The following is a 16,184-nucleotide window of genomic DNA, read 5'->3' as shown; positions in this document are numbered from 1 at the left end:
GAGAAGCAGAAATGAGAGATGGAACCAGGATGTAAGTGCTTTCTGGTTGCAAGTGCCCCTAAGCAAAGCTGGATCCTTGCCTTTCTCTCAGTTTGGTCCTTAAACTTTTCCTTGGATTTCGTGGTCTAATGAATCCCCCTTTCAATTCTGCTAGTTCAAATTGGATTTCTGTCACCTGCAACCAGAAGAGTCCTGTCTGATACCCCCCTCCCCCTCCCCCAACCCCCTTCCTCCAGCATTTGAAAGATACCTATCTTGTAACTCATCTTTTCTGGGCCCCAAACATCAACTATCTAATTTGGTTAGATAATAGTTACACACAGTTTGGAGGAAACAGTGTTCCCACTAAGCTCCGGAGACACTTCCCTACTTTGTTATCTTATCAATTATTGATACTAAGGTGGGATTTTTGGGCTTGGCAGAAGGTTGTTAAGAGGCTTGGTGATATGCCTCAAATAACAGAGGGATGGATTAGTGGGACCCTGCCACTGCATGAACACCTTCTGCTTTTGGAATATAGAGCTGTTGACTTGGCATACTTTGCTGACGAAAGTATTGAAGAAATACGAACGTGAAAGAGAAAATCTGGTGGTAGTTTTGTGAAACTGTGTAATTTATGCCAATACAATTTCTTGATAATATCTGAATTAGATTTTAAGGAGTTCTATCTCTTCTATCTGATGGATTTCTCAATTTTGCTTACCAATTCTCTGTCTGAATGTTGTAACTTTTCAGGTTGACTTAACTTTCTAGGAGTAAAAACATTAATACCTCAAATGAAAGTAAGTCCTGAAAGGAGTGAATTGGATAGAGAAGGGAGAAAATGTAGAACTTGAAAAAGACAAAAAGAACAGAAAAGGAACACAACAAAGGAGATGGGAAAATAAGTGAAGGAGTGATAGGCAAGCATCATGAAACAGGAGAAAGAAGAGATCAGTGAAACCCAGAAGAATTTAAGTAGGGAGCATGGATCGTCTTCTGTTTTGGAAGAAATGGAGAGCTTCTCATGCTTCCAGAAGGGAAAAAAGTCAAAAGTAACAGCAAAGTTCCAACCCACGGTTTCCTGTCCAGCTGGAGTGAGTGGTTAGCTAAGGAACGAACGCCAGCAGTATGAGCCTTTCCTACGCACTTACAGTTCGGGTTGGTTCTGATCTGGCTCAGGCCATGCTATTCTGAGCCAGAGTAAATTCTGTCCAATTTGGAACTAGATCCAGTTTCAGCCAGGCTTTTGGTCCAGAAAGATGCTGCCGGGAACATTCTGACATCCCGAGTCCCATTCCCTGGCCTCTCCTTATGGGCAGACTTAAATACAGGGACTCTTGTAATGCTCTGGCTAGCTTCCTCCTTGACTTAGAACTCTAGCATGAGTCTGCCCATCTCCTTGGAAACACAGCTCCTAGTTTAGGTTCTGGAGTGAGCGAGCTAATTTCTTGCCCCAGAAGATGATATGTCTGTCATGTAGTCTCATTTTTCTCTGTTGTTTTCCTTTCTTTTGTGTTGGTTAGATGAGCTATTTTCTTACATTTTCATTAACTCATGCCTCCACTGGCTTGTAAAGCACAAAGAATCAGCTGATTCATCTAGAAAACAGCTTCACGCTCCCTACACACTGTGGATTCAGCATAAATGCACTTTAATCCTATCACCTCCCAGACAAAGTCAGCCTTTCAGTTCCTTCTTGAAGGGTGAGCCAGAACAATAGGAGAGTGTTTCAGCGGTTTCAGAATGGTTAGGAGTAAGAATGTCACAAGCCATGGAATATACAAAACCTTTGCCAACCAATATGTTTGATAGATGATAAATGTGTTTGTAAAATAAATCCACACTTGGACAGCGACCCATTATCAACAGCTGCGAAGCTTAAAGAGGATATCCTGCAGGGATACTTTCACAAACATAAAAACACATAAATAAATACCAGGGTTGTTTCAGATGGACTCTGTCACCGCTAAAAGTTCACTTTTCAGAGGTAAAATGTCACCATGAGAATTTCATTGCTTCAAGAATGACCTTAGCTATGTTATTTATGGACTAGAATTCAGGACTTTTCCTCAGTATGCCACTTTACTGAGCTGGAGATCAAACGGAGCGGAGATGGTGGAGAGGAGTTGTTTTGTGTTGTGAAAGAGCAGTGTGGTGATCCCAACTACTAAACCAGCTGCATTATAAATAACCCACGTAGAACAGATGCGATGTGGGTCGGGGAGAGCTGCGGGACATATTTGTGAATGAAATGGTTAGTCACGTAAAACTCTCTATAAATATTGAAAGGCAACTATAATCCCTGATACGTATTTTTATGAGAAAGCTGAATTGAAAAGTTAGATCGAAGACTTAATGGTAACGTAATGGCCAGTCTTCATGAATTCACTGTCTTAGTGAATCCGTATTCCATTTTATGCGGTCCTCCAAGCCAGAAAACTGAGCAGGAACTCTCTTTCTCCTGCATGTCCCACGTCCAGCCGGCCATCAGGCCCTTCATTTCCACCATTTAGATATTTATTGAGTCTAGTCTCACCTTTTTTTTTTTTTTCCAAGTTTTATGGAGATATAATTGACATGTAACACTGTATTAGTTTAAGGTGGACAACACACGATTTGATACATGCATCTATTGTGAAATGATCGCCGCAATAAGTTCAGTTAACATCCATCACCACACGTAGTTGCACGTTTCTTTTTTCTTGTGAGGAACTTTGAAAATCTACTCTCTCAGCAACTTTCGAATATCCAGTATAGTATTGTCAACTACAGTCACCATGCTGCACATTACATCCCTAGGACTTGTTTATCTTATACCTGGAAGTTGGTACCTTTTGACCACCTTCACCATTTCACCCAACCCCCTCCCCACTCCCCACCTCTGGCAATGACCAATCGGTTCTGTTTCTATGAGCTTGTTTTTTTAGATTCCACACATAAGTGAAATCATACAGTATTTGTCTTTCTCTGTCTGACTTATCTCAGCATAATACCGTCAAGGTCCATCTATGTTGTTGCAAATGGCAGGATTTCCTTCTTTTTTTAATTAGCGCCCCCCGCCCCCGTCTTAAACTCCATAACCAATAACCTTGATTCAGTTTACAGTAAGTCCCCAACGTACAAACGAGTTTGTAAGTCCAATTTGTTCGTAAGTCCAACAAAGTTAGCCTGGGTATCCAACTAACATAATCAGCTATATAGTACTGTACTGTAATAGGTTTATAATACTTTCCACACAAATAATGCATTAAAAACAAACACGAAAAATAAAGAAAACATTTTTAGTCTTACAGTACAGTACCTTGAAAAGTACAGTCGTCCAGTACAACAGCTGGCATACAGGGGCTGGCATCGAGTGAAGAGGCAAGAAGAGTTACTGACTGGGGGAGGGAGGGGAGGTGGGAGACAGTAGAGCTGAAGGATCGTCAGCAATAGGAGACAGAGAGCAAACTGCAATTTCACTCGCGCCTGACGTTATGGCACAGGTTCTGGTTCCTGGCTGGATTCAATTCTATCTACCCTCTTGAAAAAATGATCCAGTGGTGTCTGGGTAGTAGCTCCTTTTTTCTCATCATAGATGACATGGTAGCACTGGATTGCATTCTGAATGGTTGCTGCAACCTTCGTGTACCGTTCTATGTTCAGGTCCTTTGCCTCAAAAACTAACAGTGCCTCCTCAAATAAAGAAAATCCCCTTGCCATTTCCTGTGTCGTGAATCTCTTCAGTTCTTCAGTTACTTTTTCTTCCTCTTGTCCCTTTTTGTTCTTTCTTTGGGCCTCCAATTCCATCAGGTCTTCATCAGTAAGGTCCTTGTGTTGCACAGCAAGGAGTCCAATGAAGTCATCCTCTTGCAGATCTAGCTCCAGCTTCTCGCTGAGTGTCACCAAGTTGCTAAAGACCTCTTTGGACTCCTCATCCACCTTTTCAAATCCACAAAAATCGTGAACAAACTGTGGGCAAAGTTTCCTCCAAATCTCATTACTGGTAATGGCCTTGCTCCACTCTCTCAATTATTTTCACTTTTGTTTCCATCGTTATCACTTGGCGCTTCTTAGCAGTACCAGCCACATCACCACTGCTTTTATGCTTGCTTTCGGACATCCTGGGCTTGAAATAAAGATTCTGTACTATCGTACTCTACACAGTACTGTACAGTAAAGTACACAAAAGCACAGCCACTTGTAGAGGATGCACGCACGTGACAATGTACGCCAGACATGTGAACTAACTTACATGATTGGACATGCGATCACGCACGTTCGCATCTTTGAAAGTTCGCAACTTGAAGGTTCGTGTGGAGGGGACTTACTGTATATGAGATGTTTCTGACTGAGATTCCGCCCCACTTTCACAGCCCTTGTCTCACCAATCCAACACACCTTCCATCCAGCTCAAGAAAGCAAATGCTTGCTTAAGGTATCTGTCTCAATGCTCCCCATCTCTTTGTGAAGGATAAAAATATGTAAATTCCTGTGTATGGTATATAAAGCCCAATGTGATTAGCCTGCTTAATTGCTTCAGTTATCCCCCTGACGCCACAGGCACATTTGTATGAAGCTACTAGAATTCCCTGGAAAAAAATCATGACTTTTTTCTCTGTCCACTGCATTAGTACATGGTGTTCTCCTAGCTTTGGATGACCTGTCCACACTCATCCCAGCCTTCTCTGGCCTACCAAAGTCCTACTTATCCTTCATAATTTGGTTCCAAAGTCTCTTCCAGTCTCCTCTGTGAAGCATTTCTTGAGCATCCCTGCTGAGTTAGAGAAGCATAATGAATGTTTATTTACTTTGCTGTTCAGCACCTGCACACTCTTTTTGGGGGCACAGTTTTACTTTGATGGCACCCCTTTCCCATTTCAGTCCATGTGCTTCAAGTGAGACCGATGTCATCCCTGGGCCTCAGGGAGTGGAGCACGGGACTGAGGCTGAATTAATCTGTGTAGTCCATCCCCTTGGCCACAGCCATTTTCGGCATGATCATGTGATCAAAAGTGGGCCAATCAAAGTCAAATGAAATTCAATTCTGGTCCTGCTGTTTGAGCTATTGGGGAAGCAGAGTTTCTTGTTATTGAACTAGAGGTTGTGAAGCTATGAACCTGCAGTGGCTAGAAAGCATCCCATGGAGTCAAAATTGGAGCTTATCTAGAGGAAGAAAATCTGGAAGGAAGAGCCCAGAGAGACATTGTTTGCGACTGAACCAAGCTCCTCAGCAGGCAAGATCCAATATTAACCCCTTAGTTCTGTGACCCCATAAAATACCCCTTTCTTTTCTCTTTTGCTTAAGCCAGTTGAGTTTGGGTTTTCTGTCACCTGTAACACAAATAATCCCAACTGATACCTCAATTATTTATCTCTGTTTCATAGCATCTTATATATCCTCATATTTTGCCCTTGTCCTACTGTGGAGATTTGACTAAAACCTACTGCCTGGGTGAAGGTGGAGAATCTAGGGCTTTCCTGTCTAAGGGAGGCATGGAAATCGACTACCAAGGTCTTCCTTCAATGTCACTGACTGAGCATATTACATATCTGGCATAGCATTGTATGCCTGGAGGAAGAATGGATAAAAACTGGAGAAGGCAAAAGTAGAAGGACATAGGGCAAGGATAGAGGTGGTTTCTATACTAAATGCGGGAAGATGGAATTACCTCTGGGTCTTTGCCTCTATTCAGATATAAAGAAAAGGAAGGATTGAATTGAGAAGGGAAGAAGAATGGAGGTTTCTACCCCAGCCACTCACAGTAGTGAGGACCAGGGAAGATATTGCCCTCCTGTTTATATTTTCAAAGAATATGGAGTCAGGAGTCAGAGGAACCTAGACTTGACCTGCCTTAATCATGGTTCCCATGGAAATTGATCACGAGCATAGGCATTTTCACAACTTTCACAAGGGGAGTCCTTGACCATTTAGAATTTAGGTGAAACCAAAGCAATATAATTTCCTAAGGTGGCAACCTAGAGACCAAGGGCTAACTTAATAGGTCAGTTTAAGAATGACAGCCTAGTGATCCATGGTGATGCTCAACAGGGCCCTGATGGCCCTTGTCCAGCACTGGATTTGCTCCAGATGTCCCCAGGAGCTCTGTTTGATAGTTTGATAGTATGTTATTTCAAAATTCCCTTGGATTAAGGAACAGGCCAAAGACTGTTAGATATCACTGGAGTTGATGTTCCTTATTCTGAAAGAAAGAGGTACTATAGTTAATAACAAAGAGTCCACCGTTAGTCAAACACACACGTGGAATCTAGAAACATTTCAAATGGACTATTTCAGATCCAAGCGATATATTCTACTTACTTCCAAATTTTCAGGGTGGTGGGAATTAGAAAATTCAGCTTATCCTTAGTCTTAAGTGCCTGGGACATGTCATGTGGTCAACCATATGGGTAACAAAGACTCTCTTTTGTCCCCTCTCCCTGATAGTCTCTCTGCCTCTTTCCTTGCCTTACAGCTCCTTAGTGCTCTGCTTCTTTATTCTTCCTTTGCTCCCACCTTTTCTGTCTAATTTTGTGTCTAGCTTCAGGGGAGTGTTGTCTGACATTCTTTGCTTTCCTGGGAGTGGGAGCAGGAATGAACTGGGGGCTTTGGGTCCTAAATGAAGAGGAGGGCTGGGAAACATTCTCTTTGAAGATAATCTTAGGATAGAAAATTTAAGTAATTGGATTGCTAATGTTAGTTTTCTGCTAACAAGTCCCCTTGTTGTTCCATTAAAAGGGTTTATTCTTCTACTTATCCTTGGGTTACCTTACAGAACCCAGGTATCTTGGTAGGTACCGGATCCAAGAGCAGGTATGGTAAAGGCCTATTACCTGAGAAAAGTTAACCACACAAAGGATCACCATGCTTCTGAGATCTAGGGCAGAAGACACTCAGATATTCTTTTAGGCTTTTACTTGGCCACATAGCAATTGCCTCATTTTATGGCTTTTGGATTAAAATTCCTGAACTGAGAAATCAGGGTGTGAGTGGCTTATATTTTCATGGTTTCCACTAGGAAAAGGAATTATGGTCTCGGAAAGAACAGCAATATCTTCTTGATTTTCTACCATCTCAAAACAGATGGAGCCCTGGCTCAACTTTGTCTGTGGCTCTGCTAAGCAATTACTATATGGAAGTTGAATGTGACTCCAGTTACATGTATTATATTTATCCCATTATGTTTAAACTACTTTTTTACTTATTTATCACTTCCCATTAGACCATAGGGCCCTGGAAGTCTGCCTTTTCACCTCTAAGACCCCATTGCCCAGCAAATGCTTGAAGCATTATTGATGCTTTTCTCTGTTGAATGCAAGGGTGAGGTAACCACATAGAGAACATCAGGAATGTTTATTTAAAGTTTTCAGAAGGGCTTTGGGAACATTTTCTTGATTTTCTCACATGTGGAGCACCTTTACTGACAAAACTTTTTTTTAAAGAAGCAATGATAAAAATAAGTATAAAGAGGTTGAATAAACTGAAAAAAGTAGTCACTGTTGACAATGTTTCTCAGAATGTGGCTGGCAGACCACGAGCTTCCTCCTGAAAGCATGTTTGTGGTATACATTGCTGTTTCTCTCTCTCTTATTCTATCTGTGTCCCCCACCCCCCCAAATATTCTCCCACAATTTATTAAGTTTATTCTTGCTTCAAATGAAATAAATCATATATGGGTTTTAGTTATCATTTTGAGAGGAAGAAATTGAGGCCATTGGAAATACAATGCTTTGTCCTAATGCCCAGTGAATCCCTGGCCTCAGACCTTGAGATCCTACACTGTATTTCACCCCACCCCCCCTCATTTTTAACATCGTTCTTGAGATTGGGCTGGGTGCCCTTTCCTGACCATTTTGTAGCAGGTAGAAGAAATGGCAGTAAGAATGATGTAGAGATATATGGGTTTGTTTTCTGAAGAAAAAAAAAAAAGTAACTCAAGGATTTAAACATTTTGTATTTTATTAATATGGTCACCGAAAATACCCATCCAGATCAATGAATATTTATATTACAAACACAAAATGGTTTATCCTCAGAGATACCAGCTGTTCATAAATTTTACCCAGAAAATTTAAAAAAGGATAGGATGTATATTTTACATGTAGTTTCTTTACACACACACATTATTTGTTTCCTTCTTAGTCTCTTCTTGGTGGGCTATAGAATTATTTTGCTGGGTAAATTATGGAATAATTGCTTGGTAAGCTCACAAAAGAAGTTAAAGTGGAAAAGGATTAGTTTCTAGGCATACAAACTTTGCTCTAAGTCACAGAGGAGCTGAGCCTGATATTTTTAAGGATTAGCAATGACCAAAATATGTCCTTTCTGCTGGATGGCTGCTAAAAATGTGTCCATATCGGGACAGCGGTTCACTTTATAACTTTATCTCTCCTATTCTCTCCTCTCCTCTCTTCCCTTCTTTTCTCATGGCTCCCCTCCACTTTCCTCTCCTCTTTTTTTTTCCTCTTTAATTTTATTTATTTTTTTATACAGCAGGTTCTTATTAGTCATCCATTTTATCCACAGCAGTGTATACATGTCAATCCCAATCGCCCAATTCATCATACCACCCCCCACCCCCCTGCAGCTTTCCCCCCCTGGTGTCCATACATTTGTTCTCTACATCTGTGTCTCAATTTCTGTCCTGCAAACCAGTTCATCTGTACCATTTTTCTAGGTTCCACATACATGCGTTAATATACGATATTTGTTTTTCTCTTTCTGACTTACTTCACTCTGTATGACAGTCTCTAGATCCATCCACGTCTCTACAAATGACCCAATTTCATTCCTTTTTATGGCCAAGTAATATTCCATTGTATATATGTACCACAACTTCTTATTTATTTATTTATTTATTTATTTATTTTTGGCTGTGTTGGCTCTTCGTTTCTCTGCGAGGGCTTTCCCTAATTGCGGCAAGCGGGGGCCACTCCTCATCGCAGTGCGCGGGCCTCTCACTATCGCGGCCTCTCTTGTTGCGGAGCACAGGCTCCAGACGTGCAGGCTCAGTAATTGTGACTCACGGGGCCAGCTGCTCTGCGGCATGTGGGATCTTCCCAGACCAGGGCCCGAACCCGTGTCCTCTGCATTGGCAGGCGGACTCCCAACCACTGCGCCACCAGGGAAGCCCCACAACTTCTTTATCCATTCATCTGTCGATGGGCATTTAGGTTGCTTCCATGACCTGGCTATTGTAAATAGTGCTGCAATGAACATTGGGGTGCATGTGTCTTTTTGAATTATGGTTTTCTCTGGGTATATGCCCAGTAGTGGAATTGCTGGATCATATGGTAATTTTTAGTTTTTTAAGGAACCTCCATACTATTCTCCATAGTGGCTCTATCAATTTACATTCCCACCAACAGTGCAAGAGGCTTCCCTTTTCTCCACACCTTCTCCAGCATTTGTTGTTTGTAGATTTTCTGATGATGCCCATTCTGACTGGTGTGAGGTGATACCTCAAAAATATGGAACACTTCACAAATTTGCGTGTCATCCTTGCACAGGGGCCATGCTAATCTTCTCTGTATTGTTCAAATTTTATTATATGTGCTGCCGAAGAGAGCACTCCCTCTCCTCTTCTCTTCTCTCCTCTTGTTTTCTTTTAAAAAATGCTCCATATGTTAAGGACAAACACTTATCAGGGTATTTGGTTGGAGTAACATCTTGTCCTTACTCTCATTTGGGGACCCATTTGTGGCCCAGGCATTTAGGCTATCTGATGCCTTTCAAGTTGCCCCAAGACACTCAAGCTTTGGGTAAGCTGAGGATACTCCCAGTCCTACAAGAGAAGCATCCAGGTTTCTATATTTTATATTTTCAGTGACTATGTAGGGTCAAGTAGAATAGTTGGGGTGAGGAGTGTCTTTTGGCTGAAGATAGAATGGTGGGGATAAGAAATAATTCACTGATAATAATGTTAAGATGGAATTAGAACTTTACATTTTCAATCAATCAAAATTTTTGGAAAAGTTTTAATAACTTGAGAAAATAGTGCCTCACCTCAATTTGCTCACTGTAGCACTCTTTTCTGTTGGTTTTATGTTTTCCTGGACAAGAGTTTCAATAAGATGAATATATCATTGACCTTCCTCTATGGGTATCTGGAAGAAAACAAAGGAATCATAAGAGTATTTCTATTCTTGCATGAAAACTGCTATAATACTACAAAGTGCTGTTCTGTTTTATAGTGGGAACCATGCAGTAATAGAGTCTTTATGATGAGGTTTCTTGGAATTTTTGTAATGCATGTGGATTTGAAGATGCAGATGGGATGTAAGTCATTAAACATTAGACCATGGCAATAAGTATGCCACTGTTCTTTTGATAACGTACAGAACTGTGTATTTTTGTGTGTGCATGCCTGTGTGGGTTTTCATTTCAAAAGATAAATATATTTTTAAAACTTCAACAAATAAAGTGCTTTTTGATTATTTGTTAGTTAAGGCAAAAAAAAAAAAAATGATGGCATGAATCGTGTATGCAGTGATTTAGTGGACTCCACACTCATATTGAGAGTAAATCCTCTTAAGATGCCCCTATGAAAAAAAGTTTTTATATGATATAGAGTTTATATGTCTATATTTAAAATTTTATTCCTAACAAATTTTCTCTTGTGAGATTTTTTTAAAAATTAGCTGCTGTTTCTTGGAATAATGTTTAAGAAGGAATTTACTATATATATATATATATATATATATATATATATATATATATATATATATATATATATATATATGGGATTTACTATTTTGAAAATTTCTTGTCTTTTTTTTCTTAAAAGTCAAAACAACTGTGAAGATCAAAGGAATCTCTTTTTCAGATTATCCAGGAGTAGAATTTGGGATTTTGTTTTAGGAGAAGTATTGAGTACGTTCAGAAAATATAAAAAGAAAAAACAACAAAATTCCCAGCTGGAGTGAGAAAAATTAAACCGTTACAGACATTTTTATCTCTGGCCAATTGGTGATTTTCCAACAGGGTCTGTCTTTTGAAATCTGTTTTTTTCTCTTCAAAATTAAACCCCAGTTGTGTCTTAAAAAGGAAACACTCCACCATTCTGTCTATCATGACTCTATAAATTTTCTTTCATAAAGGAAAAAAAGAGTGTTTCTGAGAGTCTTGGAGTAGTCAACCAGGTGATTTCACAGTTGAATTCACATTGTCTGCATCCTCCCCTGTAATATTTCCTTAGCCTATAGAATACAGAATAAATTCTATAGTGAAACCTCAATGGCATCAGAAGTCTTTCCTGAGAACAAGAAGTCTCACTGTTTATTGTAGCACATATAATATTCATGAAGTGTTTACAGGAGGCCTTTAAATTTCATTATATTAACCATACCTGATGATCTGTTTGGCTCAAGAAACTTTGGCCTAGTGAAATATTGAAGATATTCAGCTATGAAGAGAAGGTCACCAGTATAGCAGAAGACAAAAGTAACCAAACTATCTGTATGTATTATGTACGTTCCCTGTACCTGCCATTATGCAAGGAGCTCTAGGGAATATAGCAGATGACACAGTCCTCGTCTATAAGAAATTGGTTCCTGGAAGGAGATTCAGAGGCAGAAAAGGTATTAGCACGTTCTTGGAGACAGAGGTCTCAGCTGTAGTCATAATAGCTAACAGGAGAGAAAAAAAGGCAAGAAACAATTCTTAGACTTCAGAAGACGTGTAACTGTAAAGTATTAGAGTCTTACTTTTAACACAACACTCTTTGACTTTACTTTTATAAATTAACAGTCACCATACTTTGCTTTTCAAATGGCTATAGCTTCCTTTCGGCATTGTTGTGTGTTGATCCCCTTGTATCTCATATCTGTCTCCTAAGGACCCAGGAGCTTAATTAATGAGTGTTTGCAAGTATCACCAGTAATTACTGCCCTCCTCACTTGATAGATCTGCTCTGCTGTAGGGCAGGTGAGGCGTTAGTAGAGACCACTGTTATCAGAAATAATTAGCCATTTAGCCAGAGGGGAAGGCTTAGTGGCCTAACCATGGGCTTTACCCATCCAGGTGGGATCAGGGGCTCTATTCTCTAGGGGGTCTATGCAGCCTCTTTGTCTCAGAACCAGCAAGTTTGCTATTTGTGTCTTTTGGCTAACAATTTTTCTTCCCTCAAAAATCTTTGAAAAGTCACCAGGGTACCAGCTGGGAGAAGCATACTTTGGAGGACCAAGAGCATTTGCCCCCTTCACTAGAGTACTCAGAAATGTTTTCCTACAGTCCCTCTTGTGGCACTTTTTTTCCTGGATTGACTGCTCCAACAGACATGAGCAGGGAGCCTGCAAGAACAGCAGAATGGGGATAACAATGGGCAGCCCTGGGGACAGCTGGAGGCAGAGACATGCTGTATGTATTAAATCTTTGTGGACAGAGAAGATGAAAAGTGGGGTCACATAGGAACCCCAGACTGAAAAACAAGGGCAGACGTGCTAAGATACAGCACTCCATTTAGGATAAACCTCTTTCTCACATGGACATTTCTATGTAAGATGCTCCAGAGTGGGTATTCACAGGTACTTATTTAATGAACACTAATCATTTTTAAAATTTTTATTATTATTATTTTTTAGATGTTGGGGGTAGGAGTTTATTTATTTATTTTTGCTGTGTTGGGTCTTCGTTTCTGTGCGAGGGCTTTCTCTAGTTGTGGCAAGCGGGGGCCACTCTTCATCGCGGTGCGCGGGCCTCTCACTATCGTGGCCTCTCCTGTTGCGGAGCACAGGCTGCAGACGCGCAGGCTCAGTAGTTGTGGCTCACGGGCCTAGTTGCTCTGCGGCATGTGGGATCCTCCCAGACCAGGGCTTGAACCCGTGTCCCCTGCATTAGCAGGCAGATTCCCAACCACTGCGCCACCAGGGAAGCCCCCTAAAATTTATTATTTTTTAACTTTTTATTTTATATTGGAGTATAGTTGATGAACAATGTTGTGATACTTTCAGGTGTACAGCAAAGTAATTCAGTTATACATATACATCTATTCTTTTGCAAATTCTTTTCCCATTTAAGTTGTTACATAATATTGAGCAGAGTTCCCTGTGCTATACAGTAGGTCCTTATTGGTTATCCATTTTAAATATAGCAGTGTGTATATGTCAATCCCAAATCCCCTCACTATTTCTTCCCTCCCCCTTCCCCCCTGGTAACCATAAGTTCCTTCTCTAAGTGTGTGAGTATGTTTCTGTTTTGTAAGTAAGTTCATTTGTATCATTTCTATTTAGATTCCGCTTATAAGGGATATCATATGATATTTCTCTTTCTCTGTCTGAATTACTTCATTCAGTATGACAATCTCTAGGTCTGTTGCTGCAAATGGCATTATTTCATTCTTTTTAGTGGCTGAGTAATTTTCCATTGTATATATGTGCCACATCTTCATTTTTTAAACCAGCACTCTCCAACAGAAATAAAATGTTCATGGCATATGTAATTAAAAATTTTCTAGCAGCCACACTAAAAAAGTAAAAAGAAACAGGTAAAATTAATTTTAATAATGCATTTTATTTAACCCAATATATCCAAAATATTATCATTTCAGCATGCGATCACTATTAAAATGATTAACGAGCTATTTTATATTATTTTTTCTTTTGTACTAGGTCTTCAAAATTCAATGTGAATTTTACACTTACAGCACATCTCAGTTTGGTCTAGCTACGTTTCAAATGCTCCATAGTGCCATGTGGGTAGTGACTCGCATATTGGACAGCACCACACTAGGGCCTGGCCTTGTAGGCCAACTGGTCTTCTGTATGGATAAAGAAAGTACTTTATGTTTTAAAACTGAACAGCGATAGCCACAAAGTGACAGCACGACCCCCCGCTGAATAAAACCAACCAACCAACCAACCAACCAACCAACCAAAAACCTATTAAGAAAAGCCTGCTGGATTCTCAACAAATTTGAATTCATCATAATGGGGTCCAGAGGTGGGCCTTGGTGAGATAGCCAATTCTTCTCCACAGAAATTTTAGTACAGGTTTTGTGACTAAAATGTTCCCACCAGCTGAACTCTACATGGCATTCTCCAGGATGACAATGTCAGTATATTAATTTTTCTCTGGTTGGAGGTTCTGGGAAGTTAGGTAGAGAAGGCCAGCTAGTGTTTTCTATACTCAGGCATCCATATAGGTCCCTTGCATTCAGTGGCAGAAAACGAAGTCGAGTTTATTTTCTTGTCTGCCCTGCACTGAGACTCAACGCAGATGGCTTGGTCTGTCGACCAGGGTCTATATACCTCAGTGCCTTGGCTGAGGGATGGCGCATTGCTGGAATCACTGGAGGAATGGAACTGGTGAGGGGATTTGGAATGAAAGACGTTTGCAGTAGCATGAAAAATGATTGTTGCCTTGCCATCCTTATTCTTCCCCATACCCAAATAAGCAAAGTGGGTATTTTGAACAAATTTTAAAAGCACTTGGGGAAAGAGGAGCATTACTAAGCAAGCTGTTACAGCACTAGTTCACCAGGCACCATTGTTCTTCCTCAGAAAACCTAGATAATACAAAATGATCAATTTGGTTTTTTGTACTGTTGCTGAGTAAGAATTTGATTTATAACAAGAAGTATACCACTCTTAAAGGTGACTTTTTGGTTTTGCTTTTCTGTCATAAAAGGAATTTTATAGAAAACTGGAAAATATAGAAAAACATAAGAAAAAGAATTTAAAACTCATTATATCACCATCCAGTAATATACCAATATGAGGTTAACAGTAATTATTTTCTTGAGTTTTTTATTCCTCTGCAAATGTGCATATATATAAGAATTGGTATTATAAGTAAATGTGTGCTCTTTTTCACTTGATATAGCATAAACATTTTACCACGTGCTGTCATTCTTTATAAACTATACATTTGCAGAATATGCTATATGACAATGTATTCATTCTTTCCTTTGTTGTTAGACTTCCAAGTATTTTCTAGTACTACCTAAGTGACATGCATAAAAATTTTAATTTACCCAATTTAAATCTTAAACAGCTTGGTTTAAAAGTCACCCTTTGGCATTTACAGTAAAATAATAAGCTGTAAGGAGAAGCTGAAATTTAAAAAGGCTTTTATTTCGTAACCCCTTGCCTTGTACCCAGGAACTTTTCTCTGAAGTTGAGTTGTGCTCTGTCTTGCATAAAGCAACTATCAGTTGTGTGCAAATCAACAAGAACTACTTTTTTCTGGTCACGCACTTTTTATGTTATTAGACACAACAATGGTGGACAGTGTATGTCCAGAGAAAACGCACCCTCTGTATTCTCAGTTGTGACACTTCTGCCTTAGACTCAGGAGGCATCTAGTTGGTGGTATTTGCTCTTACAATGGCAATTGGCTCCTAAGTGCAGTTTTTCTGGAGAAATTTTTTATGAAACTCCTGATAACACTGACTAAATGTCAAGAGACTTATTTATTGATCTTCCAGCTTTTTATTATAAAAAAATTTTTTTTAAAGGTAAAATTCCAGAGACCTTCAAGATGGCGGAGGGGTGAGACATGGAGATAGGCTTCCTCCCCACAATTACATCAGAAATACATCTACATGTGGAAGAACTCCTACAGAACACCTGCTAAACGCTGGCAGAAGACCTCAGACCTCCCAAAAGGCAAGAAACTCCCCACACACCTGGGTAGGGCAAAAGAAAAAATAGAGACAAAAGAATAGGGACAGGACCTGCACCAGTGGGAGGGAGCTGTGAAGGAGGAAAGGTTTCCACACAGTAGAAGCCCCTTCGCGGGCGGAGACCGCGGGTGGCGGAGCGGGGAGGATTTGGGGTCATGGAGGAGAGCGCAGCAACAGGGGTGCGGAGGGCAAAGTGGAGAGATTCCCTCACAGCAGATTGGTGCCGAGCAGCACTCACCAGCCCCAGAGGCTTGCCTGCTCACCCGCCGGGGTGGGCGGGGGCTGGGAGCTGAGGCTCGGGCTTCAGAGGTCGGATCCCAGGGAGAGGACTGGGGTTGGTGGCGTGAACACAGCTGAAGGGGGCTAGTGCGCCACGGCTAGCCGGGAGGGAGTCCGGGAAAATGTCTGGAGCTGCCAAAGAGGCAACATACCATTGTTTCCGGGTGCGCGAGGAGAGGGGATTCAGAGCACCGCCTAAACAAGCTCCAGAGATGGGCACGAGCCACAGCTATCAGCGCGGACCCCAGAGACGGGCATGAGACGCCAAGGCTGCTGTTGCCGCCCCCAAGAAGCCTGTGTGCGAGCATAGGTCACTCTCCA

General features: G+C 40.7%; 1 non-coding gene across 1 annotated transcript; it reads right to left on the bottom strand.

Moving 5' to 3' along the window:
* Positions 1–9,426: 9,426 nt before the first annotated feature.
* Positions 9,427–9,533, bottom strand: LOC136119749 (U6 spliceosomal RNA). The gene has a single exon (XR_010655708.1). It is a non-coding gene; the product is annotated as a U6 spliceosomal RNA (small nuclear RNA).
* Between the last annotated feature and the right edge of the window lie 6,651 nt (positions 9,534–16,184).

Source organism: Phocoena phocoena, chromosome 2 (assembly GCF_963924675.1).
Source record: "Phocoena phocoena chromosome 2, mPhoPho1.1, whole genome shotgun sequence".
Lineage (NCBI taxonomy): Eukaryota > Metazoa > Chordata > Mammalia > Artiodactyla > Phocoenidae > Phocoena > Phocoena phocoena.
Note: the sequence above shows the minus strand (reverse complement) of the source record. Positions and strands in the feature narration are given on the sequence as shown.